This window comes from Mesocricetus auratus, unplaced genomic scaffold, assembly GCF_017639785.1.
Source record: "Mesocricetus auratus isolate SY011 unplaced genomic scaffold, BCM_Maur_2.0 Super-Scaffold_100020, whole genome shotgun sequence".
Lineage (NCBI taxonomy): Eukaryota > Metazoa > Chordata > Mammalia > Rodentia > Cricetidae > Mesocricetus > Mesocricetus auratus.
In genome coordinates, this window is record NW_024429201.1 from 39,529,820 (window position 1) to 39,540,491 (window position 10,672).

General features: G+C 42.2%; 1 protein-coding gene across 8 annotated transcripts in view; it reads right to left on the bottom strand.

The window, feature by feature from the left end:
- Fam172a (family with sequence similarity 172 member A) overlaps nt 1-6,657 on the bottom strand; it is a 374,184-nt gene extending 367,527 nt beyond the window's left edge. For all 8 annotated transcript variants that reach the window (XM_040729035.1, XM_040729038.1, XM_040729036.1 and 5 more), the window contains exon 1: nt 6,504-6,657. The gene's annotated coding sequence lies outside the window, so the exon portion shown is untranslated. The remainder of the gene's footprint in view (nt 1-6,503) is intronic.
- Between the last annotated feature and the right edge of the window lie 4,015 nt (nt 6,658-10,672).

Here is a 10,672-nt window from a genome sequence, read left to right on the forward strand (position 1 = left end):
GCTTCTCGTTTCTTGGAGAAATAACGGGAAACATGTCTTCTAATGTGTTGGCCTTTGCTTGCAGCCATTTAGGAACCTTTAGGAATTAAGACCCAAACACATGGGCTGGCAAGATCACTGAGTAGGCAAAAATGTCCACCACCATACCCATGACCTGAGTTCAATTCTTTGTGCCCTCATGGTGAAAGGAGAAACGATTCCCACAAGCCGCCCTCTAACCTCCCTCCACTGATATCCACACAGGGTGGAAAGCACACACATGCATACGCACACGTATGCACACGTACACACACACACATACACACAAATAAAAGTGACTTAAAATTGTTTGAAGACCCAAGGAAAAAACAAGCTGTTATTCTCTCCATCCCCTCCATTGTATGTTGGCTGTCAGAGGTCCGGGAGAACAAGTGAAAGACTTATAATCAAAAACTCATACCTAAGGGACTCATCCCAACTGCCCTCATCCACACTGGATTTGATCTTTCATAAGGAGACTCTGGACTTTGAGATGCCATAACAATCAGACGAGACAAATGGGGGGCTGAGAAGTGGTGGATATTCTCTGCATATGGGAAGGACATAAACCATCAGAGCCTCTGGTATCCTCCCAAATGACCCCTAAGAGCCATAATCTCCAACACTATATAAGAGTTGGCTTGTGTAACCAATGCAGAGTAATGGTATAATATTTTTGATTGGTGTTATAAAAAAATCATGGTACCCATTTGTGGATTTCCTCCCTATATCCATCCTTTGCTTCCACACCCCTCCCAACCCCCCATCCCCATCTCCATCTTTCCTCTCCCCCTCTCCCCCTCTTCTCTTTCTCAGTTGACTAGGCTTGGGAAAGCTATATTATGACCAGCCCTATCAAGAACTCCATATGTTAAAATGAGGCTTCCAGCCAACAGCCACGTGACTGAGCTTGGAGTAGATCCTACAGATCTAAATTATACAGAAAAGTAGCCCTGGCTGACATCTTAATTTCATCAGCAATCCTAATTCAGAGCTTCCCAGCCAAAAGGTTCCTAACTCTGACACTGTGAAGCTGTATGAGATGATACAGGGTTCTGCTTCAAGCTGCTAAATTTGGGGATAATTTATTACACAGCAATAGGCAACATATATTTAAATCCTTAATGAACTAGTGAACGTCACTTAGGCTTCCAGATTCATTAGTTCTCATCAGTACTGAATTGCCTAGTGATTTTCCAATTCAACAGTAATTTATGTTCCATGCAAGGAAAGAGCCTCCTTTAGATTTGCCACAATGGGAATGGTGTCTTCAACATCCTTTGGATTTCAAGACAATTATAAAAAAGTATATAAATTTGGTATTTTTCAGTAAGGAGTTGACCTAGCTGAAAATGATTATTCATTTTAAGAAAGGAGAAACAGAATGAAAATGGGAGTAAGAAGCCTTACATTTTTAATTAAAACAGTTAAAAACACAAACACATATGCTTGTTTTGATAAAAATAGTTATACAAGCATCTTGTTAAGAAAAATATTCAAAATAAATAAGTTTGCTTTAAATAGTTTATTTTCAATGATAAAACAGAACTATCCAGTGTCTTAGCAGTTATTGTAGTATTCCTGATGCACATAAAATTTTCACCACCACCACCAGTAAAATCAATTCTGTTGGTCCTAGAACAAAACCTAGAATTCAGACCAGAATTCAACTTGCAGGAAAGATCATGACCCTGACAGAAGAAAACGGAGACACTGGAGACCAGGACACGTGATTCTAGTCTCAACAATAAGCTCTCACAGCTCAAAACAGTCTGCACCCAGTGTCAAGCTACAAACACTGAAAGTATGTTGGAAGAAACAAGAAAAGGTGACATGCTCACAGAAACAGGAGGCAAGAAGTAGTCATGCTGAAATTTGTATGGTATGGGAATCATACTGTTGGATGCCTATAGGCATCAGGGAGTCAGCAGTAAATTCAGGTAGAGAGAGCTTGTGTTCATGAACAGCCAGTCTCAACAGGAGAAGTGAACCAACAGGGAGACAGGCTTCATCACCAAGGAGATGTAACTGGTCCCACAACTGCCATACAGAATGAAAGACTCCTGTAGTAGGGACTTCTTTTTTTCAGATCAAAATCATGGATTTTTACTTAAATTAGACAGAAACATATCCTGAGGTTCCTTGACTTTTAAACTCTGCCTTGTGTAGACTGTTGTTTGCTGTGGTAAAAGCGACTAATGCCAGAGTCTCACAGATATTAAGGAAATGGTCTACCACCAAGTTGCATTCCCTTCCCTTTTTGAAAACTATCTTATTTGGAGACAGAGTCTCACAAAATGCTGAGCCTCATCTTCTGGTAGCTGGGCCCACAGACGTGTGCCACCACACCTAGCTCTGTGCAGTGTTATAGACTATAACAGCCTAGTACTCTCCTATACAGCTGAGAAGCATTTAGGATAAAAATAAACACATCTGTGATAAAAATAAAACTCTAATGACCCAACAGAGTAATAATTTTGCCCAAAGCAGAATAAGGTCAGAAGTATTTTCCAAAACTGAGCTATAAAAATTGAACAATGACTGTTTTACTGGCACAAGTAATCAATACTTCCTCAAACTAGTTGACATAAAAGAATAAATTTTTAAAAGGTAATATTATTTCCTGGTCTTAAGTCTTTCTTATTTACATACCTATGCATGTCCTCTAAATCCCTTCACTTACAGCTCAGGCTGTATCTTCCTATGTCGTGCTAACATTCAGACATTCCTGACACATCATCATAGGATGAAGATTCCCGATCTGAGCCTAAGAATGCTACCAATCTCCCACAACGGTCTATTATTACACTGCTGTGTACTGGTTGTAATCATTGCTCTAATGAGCTATTAAAGAGGTTTGCAAGACCCCAATTCACAATCCAAGTCTTATTATCACCCATACCCTCTGAACAAATCAAGACTAAGTGTATGATGACCCAATACGATGTTTCACCCAAATGAAAAACATTTTATGAAGACACGTGCATGTAATAATGCTGTTGCTCTGTGCTCTGTCCTGACAGTAATATTTTCTCTGAGACAAAAATTTCTGTATACATTGCAAACCAAAGTGCATCCAAAAATGGGGGGGGTAACTATGCAAAGGAAGCAATGCAGTGCTGCTATCTCTAACTTGTTTGTAACTTACCTGCAAAGCCCTGAGCAAGTTCATCATCTCTCGCCTCATCTGAGCCAAATTAAGTTTCAGTTAGCCAAAGAACAATAAAAAGAATGGCATAATCTTTTCATTCATTATTTAAACTACAGAAAAATGGCTGGTTTAAATAAGCTCTATAACCGAAAGGGTTGAGAAGTATACTATCCCCAAAGTATTTAATAAATGATATTTGCATACAAAAATTCCAATAGCCAAAAAAAAAAAGGTTACTGTAACCTCACAGTGGACATTCAGGCATTCTTCAGTAAGATACTTCTTTTGATTTTAAACATTACATATAAGAATATTTTAATGGACAACATGGTGGTTCATGCCTTTAATCCCAGCTTTTGGGAGGCAGAGGCAGATGGATCTCTTTGAGATCAAGAGCAGCCAGAGTTATATAATGAGAGCTTTGGGGTCCTCAACTAAATCTCTGTCATAGGAACAAAAATCATGCAGTACATATTCTCAAGAAGTTAGCTTATTCTGCAGGACTACACATAGCTCATACCTTCCAAACAATGGCTACTGAACCTTGATAAAGAGGTCTCCCTGGATTACTGAGAGCTTTGCTTCAGAGCCACGTGCTGAGAAGTGACTGGGAAGTCACACTCTCTCGCCTTTTTCTCCATGCCACTCCAGTCTGTGGATCTGTATTATTCTCATTACCTGGCTGCTGGGTCCTCTCTGGGCAGTCATGGCACTCCCTGTCCATTATCACTGAGCCCCTTTGTCACTGTCCTTCCAGCCACATCTGACTGCTTCAGTGCTATCCAACATGTCTTTACTCTTCACCATTTTGCCTTCTGTTTCGTCTCTTCTCAGCTAGCAAACAAAAGAGGTACACTTCACAGGTACAACTGGCCAATCAATACACCCTTTGCCTTTCAATTAAAGAAGAAACAGCAAAGTGAAGCAGGGAGATCTTTGGTTTCTCTGAGCTGTTTTCGTCATAATCTGATACGGAAAGTTTTGTTCATTGTACAAAAGTTGACTTTAAAGTTTTGCTTTTGTTTCTGTTTAATTTCTAAGTATGGGATGACTGTGGATAGCTAGCCTACAGTCATTTGAGTTTTTACTATTATAGAACTTTGGGGTTGAAAAGCAAGAAAACACATGGTGTTTGCCATCTTAAAATGCAACCCAATACTTAAAAATATCACAATTAAATCTCAAAAAGTTTTATTAAAATCAGATTTTACATTAATAAGCTTGAGACATAGCATTCATCTAGCATGCGTAAGGCACTGGTTCAGTTCCTAGTATCACACCTTCCCCAAAAACCTGGAAATGGTTACCACACCTGTAAGGATTTCAATATGTGCACAGCTGTGGCAGAAGAATCGTGAGTTTGAAGCCAGCCTGGACTGCAAAAACTCCAAAGAAGACACGTGGACCAAAAGCACAGGAAAAAAAAAATGTGTAACATCACCAATTATTATAGATTTGTGAATCAAAACCACAGATAGTCCTACATAGTTATGTGTATGGTGATTACTGTTTTAACAGGTTTGTTGAAGATGTGGAGAAACATTCACAACACTGTGGGAATATTAGGACCCTGTGCATTGCAGGTGGGAAAGAAAACCCGGGAAGTCACTGTGGTAAACAGTATGTCAAGCCCTTAAATTATATGTTGATCAGCTTTCTAAGTTTAAAAAAAGTCAGTCACCAAAGGACAAATGCTATTTAAGTACACTCATGTGATATGTCCACAGACACAAAAGAAGCTCTATTGTTGCTGGGGCTAAGGGCAGGTGACTATGAGGAATTGGTGTTTAGCAGATACAGAGCTTCATCTAGGGAAAATTAAAACACTAGAGACAAACAGCGATGATGGTTACACAGCAATGTGAACATACGCTGTGGTACTCATCTGAATCCTTGAAATTATTACAGTATTTTATGTTAGGTACATTTTACTATAGTGATAAAGTAAATGAAAAGTAAAATTAGTGCAGAGAAGTATTCAGTACATATTTGCACTATTGGGTAAACTCAATCTAACAAAAACAAAGGCAACACGTGTTATATGAACTGACTGAATATTGGTAATTTTGTTAGAGCCTAATGAAGAGCATGGAAACACCTTAATGAGCACTGACCTGGATTCTCGTCACCAAGCTAAACTGGTGGTCATTAAACATGCCCTCTCAAGAACATAACAAATCACTGAACAGTCAGTCTCCAGACTGACTACATCTTTACTATTCCAAGAGACAACAAATGTGTCTCAACCTCTCCCAGGTATTCATGCAAAACGCCCCCCAGCTGCAGAGTCCAGCCCCTCACTTAGTTCCGATCTCTACTCAACTCCCCTTTAGCAAAGAGCCTTCCCTTTCTCTCACAGCACTCCCATCCTCTCTGACCCCTCTACTTGCTTCAGTTTCCCTGGCATCCCTCACTTTCTGTGCATTTGCTCACGGATTGTTCTCCACCCACTAGAATAAGAGCACACAGGTCTTTCTGTTTGGTTCACTGCTGTCTTCTCTGAACATGGGACATTTCCTGACTTGTTGAAGGTGACTAGTCAATACACTAGATGAATGAAAGATCAATGCTCACAGCTTTATAAATCCTATTTCTCTCTTGGCCTGGATACTGTTCTACCATTTGTAGTGCTGCTGCAGCCACAGACAAAAAGCCATTCCAGTCAGCTCACTGGTTAAAGGGATCAGACTCCTTGTTTGAAACTAGGAGGGTTTACAGAAAGCTCCATACCAGCACTGCCACTGGAGCCTGAATTTAGCCCTCAAGAACGCTCTGTTTCAGCTGCGGAATGAGTACGGGCATGTGTCCCTTTCAAGACCAAAAGAACAAGGAGAAACAGAACACTTTGGACAGTGCTTTAAGGCAAAGCCAAACCATGAGCTTTAACAGCACCACCACACTGCACCTATTTAAAAACAAACAAAACAAGGCAGTAGCAGGGCCAGAGCACATCGGCTGCTTCCAGATGTAAGTAACTTTAAGAAGAATATACACATTCTACTGAGGTCCACACCACACAAGCCTGGAGGGCCAAAGCTTTAGCAGTCAACACTTTCTGCATAAAAACGTACAACTAAGAACGACTCCAACCAGACAACCGCAATTCGGTGAGTGGAGGGTCTCGTGGGCTCAGACAGCAGGCTAGCCACCCCAGGACACACGTGTTCCTCCGGCCTGGAGAGCCGACAAGGCCGGTGGAGGCAGCCCTTCTGCAAGGTGGTGGACCCGGGTCAGAGACGAGCCCCGGGGACCACGCGTGGCTTCTGACAGTCAGGAACCGGGCCAGCCTTGCGCTCGCCCGAGACCGGCCGGGCCAGCCCGTCCAGAGTCCTACCTGAGCTCTGCCCCCAGCTGCACGGCTGAGGGGGTAGGCGGGAGGAGGCGTAGCCTTCCAGATCGCTGGGCGAGCCCCCTGGAGCGCGCCTGCCACCACTTTCTCTCTCGGGATCCGCGCCCCCACCAACTTCGAGTTGCACTTCCGGGGTCTGCCGGGGACGCACACGTCATTACGCATGCGACGGCCGCCGCGACGCCCACCCGGAAATGGGCGGGGCGGGCCCCTGAGTGTGTGCCTGGGGCGCCGGAGGCGCCGGGAGCCGGGAGCGCGGCCAAGTGTCAGTGGAGTCTGTCGCCCAGCCTGCTCTGGAAGAGGACTTCCAACATCCCCTGTGAGGCTGGCCTTGAGCGGATTCCCCGGGCCGGCTTCATCCTGGCTGTGCGCCTCAAGATGAGAAAGGAGGCCCATGTTTGCAAGATTGCGTTGGCCACAAAATTCAGGGGAAGCTGATGCTGACATCCTGGTGACAGCTGGCTCACATGGGAAGCGCGCGGGAGCCCTGCTTCTCCAAAAAGAATGTTTGAAAGACGCAGCTACTGGGGGCACATTAGGGAGTGAGCAACAGGCACAGGTGGTTTAAAAGTTTTATATATGATTGTGATTTGTTTTTAATTCCGAAACCACTGTTGTGTTGCCAATGAAGGCCGAAGCAAGCACTGGAGACAGGGGAAAGACTGACCCCTCAGGTAACTGAGGGATTGCTGGCAGCTAGCAAACCTGCATTGGTAATATTTTCCTATAGGAGGTTCCGGAATTCTTGAAAGTACACTGTACCTCACGCCTATAACGCGTACTTCTCTATCTCAACTCCTTCCTTCAGAACAAAAGGCAATGCGATGTGTTGGCAGTCTGCCTGATCCACTAAAACGTCAACTGGATGACAGCAATGACTTTATCTTGTCCTTTTAAAGTATCCTCAACCAGGACAAGATGCCTGTTACAAAATATACAGTAAAAGTCGTTTGACATAAATTAATGTCTGCACTATTACACTAGTTGGAGAAACTTAGTAACAGATAGGACAGGAGGGTGGGAAGTCTGGGGAAGTAAGGATATGGGTGAGAAAAATGTAGTATAAAGGAATGCTCTTGAGGAAGAAAAAAAACAACCTATTAAAACAAGCAAAGAATGCCTGTGTGAAAGCCGTAGCATTGGAGAGCGTTAGTATTTCATTTCAGGCTACAGTGCAAGTGCTTTGTAGGGTAGAAGCTTCTACTGAAGAAAAGAGGCTCTGAAACTTTGTATACCATGAGTGCTTTGTAGGGTAGAAGCTTCTACTGAAGAAAAGAGGCTCTGAAACTTTGTATACCATGAGTGCTTTGTAGGGTAGAAGCTTCTACTGAAGAAAAGAGGCTCTGAAACTTTGTATACCATGAGTGCTTTGTAGGGTAGAAGCTTCTACTGAAGAAAAGAGGCTCTGAAACTTTGTATACCATGAGTGCTTGGTAGGGTAGAAGCTTCTACTGAAGAAAAGTTTGTATACCATGAGTGATTTGAATTGTGTGCTTCAGACAGGGTTTCTTCAACCATAAAAAGCTGCATACTTTCATTTTCACAGACTGACAACCATGAATAAGTTCATTAAAAATAAACCTGCAGGGCTCAAGAGATAGCTTAGCTGTTAAGAGCATTTGCTATTCTTACAGAAAACCTGAGTTTGTTTCCCTGCACTCACGACAGCTGGCAGGGCTCGTAACTGCCTATAACTCCAGTTCCAGAGGACACCATGCCCTCTGGTTTTCAGTGGCCTGTGCACATAAGTGGTTCACATACGTGCACACAGGCACACACACATACAGGTAAGTCTCTAAAATCAAAACAAAATAAACCTCCTATAAACGGATAAGCTTTGCCTAACCATGAGAAAAACATTGGACAAAATACACAGCCACTGCTTCTTCAGTCAAGGACACAATAAAGCATGTCTTGAAACTATCAAGAACTAAGTAGACCAAATGGGGCTTTCAATATGGCATCCTAGAGAAAAGAAAAATGAATAGGGAAAACAGTGAAATTTGAATAAAAGTGTGAAGCTATTTTTAATAATAAAAATGTATTAGGAACTATGTCAGAAGATGAGTAGCTTGACCTTCCAACATCTTATGAGATAAAGCTCCACTCAAAGATGAAAAGAGTGAACTATTGCTCAGTAGTAAACTGCTTACCATTGACACAAATGGGCATTTCATTCAACAATTCAGACCTATGTAGGGATGGATGAATCATCACTTTATCTCCTGAATGTTTCTGTGAGGTCCTAAATTTTGTAAAGAGACAAACCAAATCCTGTGTGTCCTGCTCTGAACACCTGACACACAGAAACAACTAGACTTGGTTAGTGCTATTTTAACTCAGGAAGCTTGAGAGAAACTTACTATTAAGCAAATTTTATAATATAAAAATTTCCAGTCTTTTCAACAATAGCCATCTAAGTCATCCATGCTACTTTACTTATCAATGGAAGCTAGACAAACCTATCTGTCCCCATACCTCTTTTGTGCTTTGAGATCCGACAGAGATAAAGAAAAATGAAAGGAGATTTGTTCCTTCCTGGCTAATAGCTGGTCTATCTTTGATCAGTGAAATAACTAAAGGAATACCATTACACTGTATTTGACATTTCTTCCTTCTATTCCAGGCATCTATTATCATGTTTTTAGGCATCTGTCATCTATCACCTGCACTCCTAACTTCAAATGACACTTACAAACATGCTATCAAATAGCACATTTTCATTTAAGTTACAGATAAAATTAAACCAATTTTCCAAAACTAAAACTCAGCTCTGACATTTTTGCAACAACCAAATTCATTGAGGAAAACATTCTTTGTGAGATGTAAGTTCAGAATTCTGTCTACTCAAACCAATACTATTGGAATGTGGTTTCCTCCATGTCTTCAACTTTGAGAATCAATTAACTTTGCTGCCATTGACCAAGGTCAAGTAGGCATGTGTGAAGCATGGCAAAGTAATTAGAGGCTCTGCCTTCTAAGTTCAGTTTTTATAGAAATTAAAAATGAGTGTTATCAAGGAAAAATATCATCCCATAAACTAACCTTTGTAAGCCCACAAAGTCAATTCAGATAGTATGCTGGCTGTCTGGGCAAACTGTTTGTGATCCAGTCTGTGTTGATGTTACTGGAGAAAACATAAACGGCCCTTAGACTTGGTTGGTCTTAGTGGAATTAAGGATCATTCACTTGGGGATAAGGGCAAAGTTCAGTGTCCTAGCATGCACTGAACCTGGGTTCAATCTAGAAAACTGAAAGAAAAAAACTTACTTAAGATCACTAATTAGAAAGGTCACACAACCAGTCAATATATTGTTAGTTTCTCACTAACTTTGTTGTAGATAACTCCTCTTCCATACGGGTTAAAAAAAATTGTCTGTACAACTTTGCAGGATCTTTTTTTTTATTATTATTTATTTTTTATTCCAAACAAGTGTGCTTCACATGTCAATCCCAGCTCCCTCTTCCTCCCCTCCTCCTCTCCACCAGCCCTCCCAACCCCCCACCCAATCCCCACACCATTCCCCAAGGAGGGTGAGGCCCTCCATGGAGGATCTCCAGAATCTGTCATTTCATCCAGGGCAGGGCCTAGGCCCCCCCTCCATGTGTCCAGGCTTAGAGAGCATCCCTCCATGTGGAATGGGCTCCCAAAGTTCACTCGTATGCCATGGTAAACACTGATCTACTACCCAAGGCTCCAGAGATTGCTGAGGCCTCCTCACTGACACTATATTCAGGGGGTCTAGATCAGTCCCATGCTGACCACTCAGCCATCAATCTGGGGTCCATGAGCTCCCCCTTGTCAGGTCAGCTGTCTCTGTGGATTTCAACCGGGGCAGTCTTGATCCCTTTACTCATCACTCCTCTGTCTCTGTCACTGGGTTCCAGGAGTTCAGTTCAGTGTTTAGCTGTGGGTGTCTGCATCTGCTCCCATCAGTCACTGGATGAAGGTTCTAGGATAGCATATAAGGTAGTCATCAATCTCATTATTAGGGAGAGGCAATTAAGGTAGTCTCTCCACTATTGCTTAGTTTACCAGTTGGTGTCATCCTTGTAGATCTCTGGAAATCCCACTAGGGTCAGCTCTCAAACCTATAATGACTGCCTCCATTATCTCTCATCCTGCTCTCCTCTATTCTTTCCTGACTCAACCT